This window comes from Myotis brandtii, unplaced genomic scaffold, assembly GCF_000412655.1.
Source record: "Myotis brandtii unplaced genomic scaffold, ASM41265v1 scaffold299, whole genome shotgun sequence".
NCBI classification, from domain to species: domain Eukaryota; kingdom Metazoa; phylum Chordata; class Mammalia; order Chiroptera; family Vespertilionidae; genus Myotis; species Myotis brandtii.
The window spans coordinates 343,094-356,178 of NW_005361430.1; the positions used below are offsets into that span (position 1 = coordinate 343,094).

The window sequence follows — 13,085 nt, forward strand, 5'->3', positions numbered from 1 at the left end:
TTAATGACTGGTGAGATTGAACTTTATTTTACTTGTTTATTCCTGAGGATTTCCTCTCCCATGAAGGACACTTCCATGTCTTTGTCTACTTTCTTGAGTTGTTCCTCTCTTCTTTTTTTTTTAAAATATATTTTTATTGATTTTAGAGAAGAAGGGAGAGGGAGAGAGAGTTTGAAACATTAATGATGAGAGAGACTCACTGATCAGCTGCCTCCTGCACACCCCCCACCGGGACCAAGCCTGCAACCTGGGCATGTGCCCTGACTGGGAATTGAATTGCGACCTCCTGGTTCATTGTTCATAGGATGACACTCAACCTCTGAGCCACATTGGCCAGCCGGGCCTCTCTTCTTTTTTGATGTCCAAAGTGTCCTATGTTTGTTAAAGGAATGTAGTTGTGGGTGGGTTTTTTTGTGTCATATCTGTGGCAAATATTTTCCCCAGTTTGTCTTTTACTTTGCTTATGTTTATGTTAAAATATTTTTTTTTTCTGTAAAGACTATAAATAACCAGGCAATCAACTTCATCAGTTTTTTCCTTGATGGCTTTTGAACCTTTGTGTCATAATTCCCATGGCCAAAAATATTTTTATCTGATATTTTTATGATTTAACTTTTGACATTTAAATTTTAGATCTCTATCTGTGATTTATTGTTGTATAATTAGGTAGGGATTACATATTTTTCCTATTTGTTCTAACATCATTATTCACAAAAACCAAACACTTCCCTTCCTCCAGTGATCTGAAATGCCAAGTTCACCCATGCTAGATAATCCAATGTGTGTGTCTATTTTTGGAAGTCCCTTTTTTCTTCCAAAGCTTTGTCTCTTTAGTTCTATTCTACAGCCACACTGTCTCAATGACTGTAGCTTTATAGTAAATTTTAATATCTCCTAAAGCCATTCACTGTTCCTTTGTTATAATATATATATTTTTTGCCATCCTTTCATATTTTTCTCTTTGGTACATTTGAGATTGCTTTTCAAGTTCAAATGATTCTTGTTGATATTTTTGTTGATTGATAGCCTACATAATAAAAGGTAATATGCAAATTGACCCTAACAGTGGAACGACTGGGAACAACCGGTCGCTATGATGCACACTGACCACCAGGGAGCAGACACTCAGCACAGGAGCTGCCCCCTGGTGGTCAGTGCTCTCCCACAGGGTGAGCTCTGCTCAGCCACACGCGGGTGTCTCCCTGACACCCAGGGCGGGAACCCGGAACACAGGCTTGGTTCTCATTGTATCCGAGGCGCAGTGTGGCCTCTCAGGGCGCAGGGGGTGTGCCCAGAGCCTGCCCTGAGCTCACGCACAACGAACCCGTCGGCCAGTGGCACAGCTTTTCCCTGAAAGACTGACGTGACCTATCGGAGACAGGCGTGCGCGTCCCTGACGTAGGAAGCCGCTCCCAGGACTCTCTCCTCTGCGGTGCACGTGGGGACAGGCGTGCACGGGGTCGGGGGGGGTGCTCACTGCGGACCGAAACCGGGAGCCTCTGAGCGCCGGGCGTGTTGCATGAGTGACAGTCCCCCCCGGGGAGGCGGCGGGCCCCGCAGGTGCCATGCACCCTTCACGGGATGGTGGGAGACTGCGATAGCTACAGTAGGTCAGACATGTTTGTTTGTTTTTAATCCTCACCCGAGGATATTTTTTTCCATGGATTTTTTTTGAGAGTGTGGAATGGAGGGAGGAGAGGAGGAGAGAAACATTGATGTGCGAGAGACACATTGACCTGCTGCCTCCTGCATGCACCTCCACTCCCAGGGGTCAGGAAGCAAAGTGGCAACCCAGATTGTGTCTTGACTGGGAAAAAAACCAAGACCCTTTTGTGTTCAGGCTAATGCTCTAACTACTGAGCAATGCTGGCCAGGGCTCTGCACACTTCTTATTGAGATTACTCCTAGATATTTTATATGTTTTTGATGCTTCTATTTATATACTCGGTAGCATATTGTTTTCATAATCAGTTCTGTGATTATTGTTTATATTTTGGAAAGTTATTTTTTATTTATAGCAAGCCACTTTATTTAAGTTTCTTAGGGTGTGTTTTTGTTTATTCAGTTTATCCTCTTGGGTTTTCCAGTTTCACTTGTATATTTATATATTTTATGAATAATGATTTGTTCTTTTTTCTAGTATTTTGTGTTGTTTAAGGGGCATGCTTTTATCAGTGCTGGGTTTCTTTCTCCTTCCTCTCCTCCTCTCTCTCTCTTCAGTTGAATCTTACCCCTCATCAAGTTTCTAGCTTGACCTTGGACAAGCTACTGATATAAGAAGAAAGTGGAGCTTAGAGAGTTAGTGATGAGAGCCAGGGTGCAAACTCCGGAGTCCCTGACTTCAGGGCTCCCACTCTAAGCACCCTCTCTTCTGGCCTCAAAAATGATTTTAGAAGCTTGCTTGTTTCCAGTATCTCTCTTCTTTTCCCTTGTCAGTTTGTTCATCTCCCTCCTTCCCTCCCTCTCTCCCTCCCTCCCTCCCTTCCTCTCTCCCTCCCTCCCCCTCCCTTCCTTTCTCTCTCCCTCCATCTATCCATTTTATCCATCTATTCCCTTCCCTCCTTCTCTCCTTCCCTCATTCTCTCTTATTTTAAATTTATTTTTGCCCTCCCATCTTTCCTTTTCCTCCCTCCTCCTTCTCCTCCTTCTTCTCTCCTCTCTCTTCCTCCTTCCCTTTCTCCTCCTATCCTCTATTTCTTTCTCTCTTCTTCTCCCTTCCATTCCACCTCCCTCCCCTCCATTTGTTGTTGATTAAGATTCCCTAAATCTAGTCACCCAATCTCATCCCAGAATGCATCCTGTTTGAGTCATTGTGGTGGAAATCTACAATTGATATAATAGGCATCAGCTATACCATTATGGTGACTGGAAGCAGGTATGGTGGACCCCTGACTTTAAGAACAACGGCTTTCATCATGGAGCATTGCGTCTGCGAGGGGATTTTGTTGTTGGGGGCTTCCTGAATTGGGTTGTTTGTTTGCCCTAACCACTTTCATCTCTTCCAGGTTATACCAAGTTCTTAATTCCTTCACTACTTCAAGGACTCTTGGTGCATATTCTCCTCTTACCTTCCACTACCATAAGGTCTCCATTTGACAGGAAACACAGCTCACTGTGAGAATCTTAAATCAAATGACTCTGATTTCTGGAAATGTCATTATTTTAGGAGGGAGCACAGGAGGGAGGGTAGGAAAATAGTTTAGATTTTTGTGGGGAAATGGAAAGCAAGAGGCAAAATAGAAGTTCTGTTCAGAAGACAGGAAACAGTGATAAGTTTAAAAAACCAGTGTGTGTTAATTCTGCCATATTTTCTCTGCATGAATCTTGCATCAGAGAAAGATGGACTGCTCTAAACCAAGGCTTTTGTTAGTAAAGCACACGTTTATCATAGGTGCTTGAAATGGGGATGGATGAGGAGTAGGAAAAATGACAAAAATAGAAACATCTTACTTGCATGTGACAAAATTTACAACTCTGCTTAGCACAGAGGAGATATAAAGAAAGGGTAAAGCATAGTCCTTGACCTCCAGTGTTTGTGCCCAATGGATCAGACAGCCGAGGAATGGTACTTGGGAACAGAGAGAGTGCTGAACTTGCTCATAAAGGCTAAGTGGGAGTTGAATTGGCACATTCTGAACCTGGTGAAAGAGCATGAGAAATGGTTTTTGGGGTTTCAAGTTAGTCCTGAATGGGTGGTTTGAGCAGAACATGTGAGGGTGAAAAATGAAAGAAAATCTTGGACAGTTAGGATGAGGTTTAATAGAAGTTTGAGAGCCACGGTAAGTTCTTGGGTACAGAAGTAACTTAATAACTGTGATCAGGAGCATGAATCTGGTAGTAGCATTGGAGTAGATTGACAGAGGCAAGGACATGAATTAAAAGACAGTCCTGCCAAGAGCCCAATCCAGAGTGCAGACAATGGGAAAAGCATAGAATGGGCAGATCCAAGAGACTCAGCAGAAAACCCTCCAGATTAAAACATGATTGGCTAGGGCTGGGAAGCAGAGGAATGTCCCAGCCCTGGCTCATTGAGATGCTCACTGTACTTAGCCCCGCTGGCTGGTGTCTGCAGGGCCTGAAGCTCACCACATCCAAAATGGCACAGTAGTAGTCTGACAAGGCCGTCAACACCCTGGAAAAGATCCAGAAGCACAACCACAGGAAGAGCACCGGGCTGATCCTGCACCACAAGGTGTACGATTTGACCAAATTTTTGGAGGCACATTTTGGCGGAGAAGTCTTAAGGGAACAAGCTGGAGGTGATGCTATTGAAATCTTTGAGGATGCTGGGCACGCTACAGATGCTAGAGAATTGTCCAAACAGGTATCGTTAGGGAGCTTCGTCCAGATGACAGGTCAAAGATAAGCAAGACTTTGGAAACTCTTATTACTACCCTTGACTCTAATTCCAGCTGCGGGCCAGCTAGGTGGTCCCAGCCTCTCAGTCCTGGTCATGGCCCTGATGTGTCACCTCTACACAGTGAAAGACTAAACATATCCTTGAAGCCAATGAAAGAAAAGACTGCTTTGGATCAGGGAGAATGAAGCCAATGTTAACTGCTTCAAATCAGAGAAACCTTTACCTGAAAAGTGATTTTTCAAAAAAATATATTTTATTGATTTTTTACAGAGAGGAAGGGAGAGGGATAGAGAGTTAGAAACATCGATGAGAGAGAAACATCAATGAGCTGCCTCCTGCACATCCCCTACTGGGGATGTGCCCGCAACCAAGGTACATGCCCTTGACCGGAATCGAACCCGGGACCCTTCAGTCCGCAGGCCAACACTCTATCCACTGAGCCAAACTAGCTAGGGCTGAAAAGTGATTTTAATGCACCCATTTCCCTTTCCTCCTACATTAGAAACAAAACAAACCAAGAAGAACTGTTCTATGTTTTCTACGCTTGAACTTTTGTAGTGTGCCTTTTTATTCATCAGCTTTATTTTGATGTTCAATATATCTGACTTTTCAAATATAAAAAATGATTTAGTAGAGAAAGAAGATATACAATAAATAAGGTTTGAGCCTCAAATGCTACTATTCAAGACTGGACTGACCGGCAAATTTGACTTGTATTTACGTACTCTGGTCCTAAGTCAGAATATGGGCTGGAATTGAGGTTTCTTCTGTCAATTGAGCCAGTTATTTCATTAAAAAATTTACTTCCAGTTGTTAGATGGGAATCTTCATGCATTCCCATAGGCCTTTCATCAGTGTTGAATGGTCTTCCAGTGATCCTCCAGTACATGCTCCAGTGAGTGAAAATCAAAGCTGTCACCATGATGGCTTAAATAGAGGAGGAGGTGAAAACCGGTGTCAGGGGACATACTGGCTGGCTTCCTTCTCTTTTTATTTTGATAACACATGATAACTGTTTGAGAGCTCTTTTATGATTATCTACAATGAATGCTGGGACTAATGAGCAGGGAGAAGGGAAGGCTAGACCACTTCCACATTAGCCACTTTGTCAATCCCTCTGTTCTCTCCCATTCTGCAGTGGATGCTGGTACACCAGGTGGGACTGAGCCTGTGGGGGTCTGAATGGATGGGAGGGGCAGGCTTCCTGACATACTTATCCCCTTCCTTTATCCCTCCGCAGATAAAACAGCGCAATGCTCCCACGACCACAGCGTGCTTATTCCAAGTGTACCCCCTGCCCTGTAACACACCCAAACATAGACACTCACAGTGGAGCAAATACAACGGAAATATTTTTTCAATAGACAGACATTTTAAGAAATGAAGGTCTCCAAATTTGCAATATGAACAAATACCAAGGTATAAATAGAGTCTATCTGCTGGTGCCAGGTATTTGACCACTGATTGGTCAGCCCATATGGCTAGAGACAGCTTCCTGCTGGCAACACATGCTCTTGGCTCCATGGACATTCCTCGCATATTCCAGATACAAAAGCACCTGTGCAGAAAGTTCAAGCTCTTACCATAAAATTGGTAAATTGAGCTTATGCATAAATTCATCACTATTGGTAGAATTAAATGTACATTCCAAAGAGTCTCTTTCGTTGTTGAACATCACGGGTATCTCGCTTAGTTCTCTAGGTTCACTGAAATAAGGTGACGTTTGCGGACAAGTGGTTACCCAAGCCGTTTGGCATGTGCTGGGATCCTCTTGTTTCTCATTTTCAGCTCACTTGGAAATTGTTCCACTTTCTATCCTTGCTGGTTTCTGTGTGGAAATAACTTCCAACATTTATTCTGTGCTCCTTTTGTTTTCTTTGTTGACAAAACTCAAATGTGTTTATTTGGTGGCTTTAATACACTGAGTTTTCTTGACTTCCTTAGTTCACCTATTTTTATTTTACATTAACAATGAATTTAATAATAATAATGATAATAATAATGGCTAACTGAAAAGTGTGATAGGTTTGATGCAAAGGGATTTATATGTATGATTTTATTTAGTGGTCTCTGCCAACCTATGAGGCAAATACTATTTTATTTCTATTTTCTATTTGAGAAAATGAGGCTTAGAGAGTTTTATGAGACATACCCACGCATATGTTGTAAGAAATAGGGGCAGAATAGAAATTTATAATAGCTAGTTTCCAAAGCCTACTAACTATGAGCTATTATTATACCAGCACATTTATGGATGATTCATAGTTGAATTCTAACTAACAAGAATATACCTCGAATTTAAGTTGTTCAAAAATTATTGCATAAAACATTGTTAATGTAAATATTCATCTGTACATACCAAAGGGTTAGTCCAACAATGCACAAAAAAAACTAAAGGGTTTTTTTTTGCTAAATTAATAAAAATATAATATGGCATTCTCGATTTAGCAAAGTTTTTTGAATTTCCCCATAAGGACTACTTCAAAGCTTTTTAGGAATTCAAGTATCAAATTATTAAAAATTTGTTTTGGTAATTTCTGTGATGCCCCTATTTGGTTGGCATACCAAATACAAACATAGTCTACTTTTTAGTTAATTCAGCCACGACTAAAGTAATTTATATTTACACACAAGAGCAGCAGCAATTAAAAATCACAGCCAATTCCCCACAACACTGATGATGCACTGATAAAACATGTCTTTGCTAACAATCGTGGGAATTTCAAAACTGCATGTGTCAGGCACAAAGAAAGCATTGTTATTCGGCCAAGTGTTGCATGGCAGCCAAGCTTCCCTGTAGAATGTTGAGTGAGAATCCTTGGTAAACTCGAGAAATGTGGTCATTCTAGTATTTGCATATGAAATTTTAATAATTCTTAAAAATTACGGATTCTTAGTAGGTAGTCCTTTGTCACAAATAAAACTCAGAGTCTATGTGGAGACATGTATTTATCTACTAGAGATCAGTAGTTATCTTACTATTTTCATCATTTCATGTCCACCACTAGGATCTGTTGGTTTAGTCATCCTGACTGAAAGTGATGAGGCAAAAAGAGCAGGTGGTGAGATTTTAAAAGCTGGTTAGTTTATATATTTATTTAGAGGAGAGGGAGGATCTTATTAATATTAACCCTTTTCCTTTAGAGTATACACTAGAATTCACGGAGTAGCTTATCACCTCCTCTTCATTTTGATTTAAGCACCCATAAGTCTGGGACATGGGGTGATTGCCCGCATCAGCATTTTACATATAAGCACCAGAGAAAGAAAGTGACTTGCCCAATAAAAACTTGCTAATTCCACACCCTTTCGAATGCTCCTCCCCTCCTTTTTGCCTACGGGATAGACTAAACTTCACCAGCCATTTAAAGCCCTTCATAATCTGGTCTCTGCCTACTTTTTGAATGTAATCTCCTTTGTAAACTATTGTGTACTTATTTGCCAGGTGTATTCTGCCTTCTAACCAAGCCAACTACTTGTGGCTTTATCGCTCATACTCAGGACTTCCCAAATTTATGATTTAATGGGTTAGAAAATTACCAAATAAATTAATAAATGGACAACCGATTCATGAAAGACTTTATAGGTGGACATCAAAATGTAGAAAGGACATAATCTTGGGGAGGGGGCGGGGAAGGCTGCTCATTAACATAAAATTTGAAAGCCTCACTCATTGCCTGTATTTTCCTCTTTTAGCCACAGACTATTGAAAAAAATTGTTCTGGACTGGCATTGGCATTGTGGTGTTTGGGAACTTTGTGCTTTTGTACACACTGTTTTCTCTGACGGGAATTCTTCACTTTACTCATGCCACTAGCCTTTGGCCTGTCTGACTAAAATCCTCTTAGTCCTTCAATTCTCAATTTACACGTTGACCTTAGAAAATCTTTCCCATCTTCAATCACCTGTTCTCTCTCACCCTATCCAGCCCTCCAGTCACCACTCCTTGGTGGTCTGTGCATCCTCTTCCATGCACCAATCACTGTCCAGGGGTTATTTGCTGCTCTCTCTGGCCACAGGCCATGAGCGTCTAGAAGACAAAGACTGCATCTTATTTTCCCTCATCCTCAAAGTTTAGCATATGTCTTTTGCACATACTCAGTGCACAATAAGTATTTAATAGATGAATGAGTGAATGAATGAAGGAGCGAGTAAATACTTGGGTGCGCTTCATGCTTTGTTTGTGTCTGTATGTCTTCTCTGACCTGCAGTTTGAAGCACAGACAATTTATTCCAACAAACACACTCACTGAATTGAATTTCTTCATGCTTTGTTTGTGTCTTGTATGTCTTCTCTGACCTGCAGTTTGAAGCACAATTTATTCCAACAAACACACTCACTGAATTGAATTAATTTATGAGCTTTGACCTCATCATTTCTTCTATTTTTCTTTGTCAGGGAAAACTAATTATGTTCTCCATTATCAGAGTGTCTGGGAACAGTCTGCAGCTGCTGTCTGAAATGCTTCCACGGACAATATGCTTCTCTTGGCTCTTCTGGTCAGCTTGCGTTTTTCTTTTATTCTGTTCACTTTTGGTTCACCATGTTGATTTTCATATTTTTATTTATTTTTATGGAAAAAGGAATGTTAAGACATGTAAAAAGTACATATGGAGAATAATCAGCATTTTCTGGTAGTCTGATCTTTCTAAATCCACAGAGGCTTATGACATCTTGCCTTTTTATTGTTGCTTTTTAAAAACATATACACATTTAAAAAATATATTCTTATTGATTTCAGAGAGGAAGGGAGAGGGACAGAGAGAGAAAAATATCAATGATGTGACAGAATCATTGATCGGCTGCCTCCTGCATGCCCACACTGGGGATCAAGCCCGTAACCTGGGCATGTGCTCTGATCTGGAATCGAACCATGACCTCCTGGTTCATAGGTCGATGCTCAACCACTGAGCTATGCTGAGCGGACAATATAGACATTTTTTTTTGCCTTAAAAAAAATTTTGTCAAAACTTCTTATCCAGAAAGGATAGCCATAGTTTCTCATAAGATTCAGTAGTGATATGAGCACTCTCATTTGGGGAAATGATATCTATGCAATATGAATTATGGGGTTGAACATTTTTCCAGACAGCTATGACTCATGTCATTCCACTGACTTTTGCTGTCACAAGGGGAATGCTTTATTACCTTTCTTATAGAGATGCCCCCTGCAGACATAGAATTGCTGAGAGCTTTTCTCTAAGGCTGTACAGCCACAAAAACACCCAGGCACGCTTCAGTCTGGGCTTGGGTCTACATCTTAGAAGAAACCTTAATCCCTCTCCTTGAAATTCTTTCTTTGCCTTTCGTAGTCTTCTCTTTTGTTATGAAAGTAACCTGTTTTTTATAGAGTCAGAATAATAATAACCACAACTACTTAGGAGCACTAAGTACTAGTTTTGTACTACCTCTTATTTACAATTCTTTCACTTGTTATCAACCAATTTTGTCCCCATTTTATAAATGAGAAAGCTGAAAACCAGAGTTAAGTGCTTTGGTCAAAGCCACGCAGCAGTAAGTGGTGGAGTTAAAGCCACGTGACCCCAAAGCCTCTGTTCTTTCCATTAGACCAGTGATGGCGAACCTATGACACGCGTGTCAGAGGTGACACGCGAACTCATTTTTTTGGTTGATTTTTCTTTGTTAAATGGCATTTAAATATGTAAAATAAATATCAAAAATATAAATCTTTGTTTTACTATGGTTGCAAATATCAAAAAATTTCTATATGTGACACGGCACCAGAGTTAAGTTAGGGTTTTTCAAAATGCTGACATGCCGAGCTCAAAAGGTTCGCCATCACTGCATTAGACCATGCTGCTGCCCTCATCAGACAACCTCCATCACAGCTCTGTGGTTTTGTGCTTCTGCTTAACTCCTGTAAAGATAAAGTGTCTGATTCACAGGGTTGTGCTGAGAACTAAAAGGGGTAATATATATGAAAGAACTTGCCATGGTATCTGTGCATCGCAACAAATGACTATTTTTCTTAATTTCTTCCTTTTCCTCTGTGTCTTCCTTTCTCCACTGACTTAATCCTACCCCATCCCCCAGTTTTAGACATCTCCTCACAGTCCATCAAGGTCTGTTCTGTTTTGGATCTCTTTAGGAGACAAGTATTAGTTCTCTTGGACTGAATACGAGGAATATGGCTGTGATTCAGTCTTTCATTATTATTTGAATAAAAAAGGCTGAGAACCAAAGTTTAAGCCTTGGGACACACCACATGTAAAGGATGGGAGGAAGAAGTACTGTTTTGTCAGAAAAGAGAGGGAAAGTAAGTAGAGAGGAGGTGGTAGGGCAGGTTGATATATTGCCATGGATATCTAAGGTGGAGGAGCTTATAAGAAGGAAGGAGTTGGTCAACTATGTCAAATGCCAGAGTGGGCACGATGACTAAGAAATGTGGAGGGGTGGGTGGAGGTGGGCCAAACGGGGTGTGTGTGGGGGGGGAACGAGGACACCCACAATTATGTCACCATTAAAAACATTTAATTAAATAAAAGAGAAATATGACCATGCCATTTGATTTGGTCATTTGGATGTATTTGAAGGCCTGGGAGAAAAGTTTCAGTAAAGGCCGTCGGCTGGAAGCAAGTGAAGAGGCTGATGAAGAAATAGAGGCAGTAGTGATTTAATATGTTTCGTTTGAAAAAGTCCTTGGAAAGATTTTTGATACCTTAAAGAGGTGGCCTATTTGAGGGAATTTTTTTCTTTAGCTTAGGACAAATACAAGTATTTTTATGGACAGAAATTAAGGATTTAGTAAAGATGACTTTGAGAATGCTGGAGGATAGGGCTAATTGATTGATAAGTTTTTATCAGTTTTAAAGGAAGCCTGAGGATAAAGGGTGTCCCAAAATTTACGCGAGAAGTAATTTTGATAGAAAACACAGATTTATAATTAAAAATTGTAAATTTTTTATTGATTCATAAAGTATACAGTATAGGGTTATGTATGGAATAGCATATCGGGTAAATGGCCTCCACGGCTTTGCTGGCACATACGAACTCTTTTGTTGAAGTTTTCCATAAATGTGGCTGAATTTCGTTGATACAGCGCTCAATTTCCTCCTTCAAGGTGTGGGTGGTCATGGGCTTGTTGGCATAAGCCTTAGACTTCAAAAAACCCCAAAGAATAAAGTCCAACGGCATTAAATCGCATGATCTGGGCGGCCAGTTCTGATCACCAAAACGGGAAATTACACCACCAGGAAATGACTCATGCAGTAATTGAATTGTTTCTCGGGCGTCTGTGCCAGCAAAGCCGTGGAGGCCATTTACCCGATATGCTATTCCATACATAACCCTATACTGTATACTTTATGAATCAATAAAAAATTTACAATTTTTAATGATAACCCTGTGTTTTCTATCAAAAGTACTTCTTGCGTGAATTTTGGGACACCCTTTAAACCTATGAACCAAGAGATCAGGTCACATGCCCAGGTTGCAGGCTCGATCCCCAGTGGGAAGTGTGCAGGAGGCAGCCAATAAATGATTCTCTCTCATCATTGAAGTTTCTATCTCTCTCTTCGTCTCTCTTTCTCTATGAAATTATACACACACACACACACACACACACACACATATATATATATATTTAAAAAAGATCACAGGGAGAAAAAGTGGGTGCATTATTATTTAGAGAGGAAGGGAGAAGGAGAATCATTGATTGGCTGCCTTCTGCACACCCCCTACTGGGGATCAAGCCCACAACCCAGGCATGTGCCCTTGACTGGACTCAAACCCCAGACACTTCAGTCCACAGGCCGACGCTCTATCCACAGAGCCAAACCAGCTAGGGCAGCCAAACCAGCTAGGGCTAACTTTTAACTTCTTCTTTATCCTTTTAAATATTTTTCAGATTTTTCTATAACAAGTGTCTATTATTACTTTTTTATTTTTAATACATAAATTATTCAGATTTATAATGATAAAGTAATATAAGTTCATGGCACTAAAAAGCTATAGAAACATATAAGATGAAAAATAAAAGTCCCTACATACCCTAATACTCCACTTCCGTTTCTTTAAAACAACTACTATCTGAATTTTTCTTGGTAATCTTTTACACATATACATTTTTAATTGATATATAGTTGGCACACAATATTAAATTAGTTTCTGTTGTACAACATAGTGATTTGACATTCAAATACCTTACAAAATGATCACCTCCCTAAGTCTAGTAACTATGTGTCACCATATAAAGTTATTACAATATTATTGACTGTATTTCCTATGCTATATTTTACATCCATGGGACTGATTTATTCTGTTACTGGAAGTTTGTATCTCTTAATCCTCTTCCCTTTTTTCACCCATCCTCTCACCCCCATCTCTTCTGATAACCATGAGTTTATTCTTTGTGTCTGTGAATCTGTTTCTGTTTTTTTTTATTATTGTTGTTGTTTATATTGCTCTTTAGATTCCACGTATAAGTGAAATCAGACAGTATTTGTTTTGTTATGTCTTACTTATTTCACTTGCCATAATACCCTCCATGATGTTGCATGATGGTCCATCCATGATGTTACAAATAGCAAGATTTCATTCTCTTTTTATGGTTGAGTAATATTTCATTATATATAAGGACCACATCTTTTTTGTTGTTGTTGTTAAGCCTTACTTGAAAATATTTTCCCATTGAATTTTAGAGAGAGTGGAAGGGAGGGGGAGAGACACACAGAGAGAAATATCAATGTGAGAGAGACACATCGA

At 40.2% G+C, this 13,085-nt stretch overlaps 1 protein-coding gene and 1 pseudogene across 4 annotated transcripts in view; both read left to right on the forward strand.

The window, feature by feature from the left end:
- The window catches only part of ST8SIA1 (ST8 alpha-N-acetyl-neuraminide alpha-2,8-sialyltransferase 1), a 147,911-nt gene that overhangs the window by 22,187 nt on the left and 112,639 nt on the right, over positions 1–13,085 (forward strand). The window lies entirely within an intron of this gene.
- On the forward strand, positions 4,097–4,492 carry LOC102248741 (annotated as a pseudogene).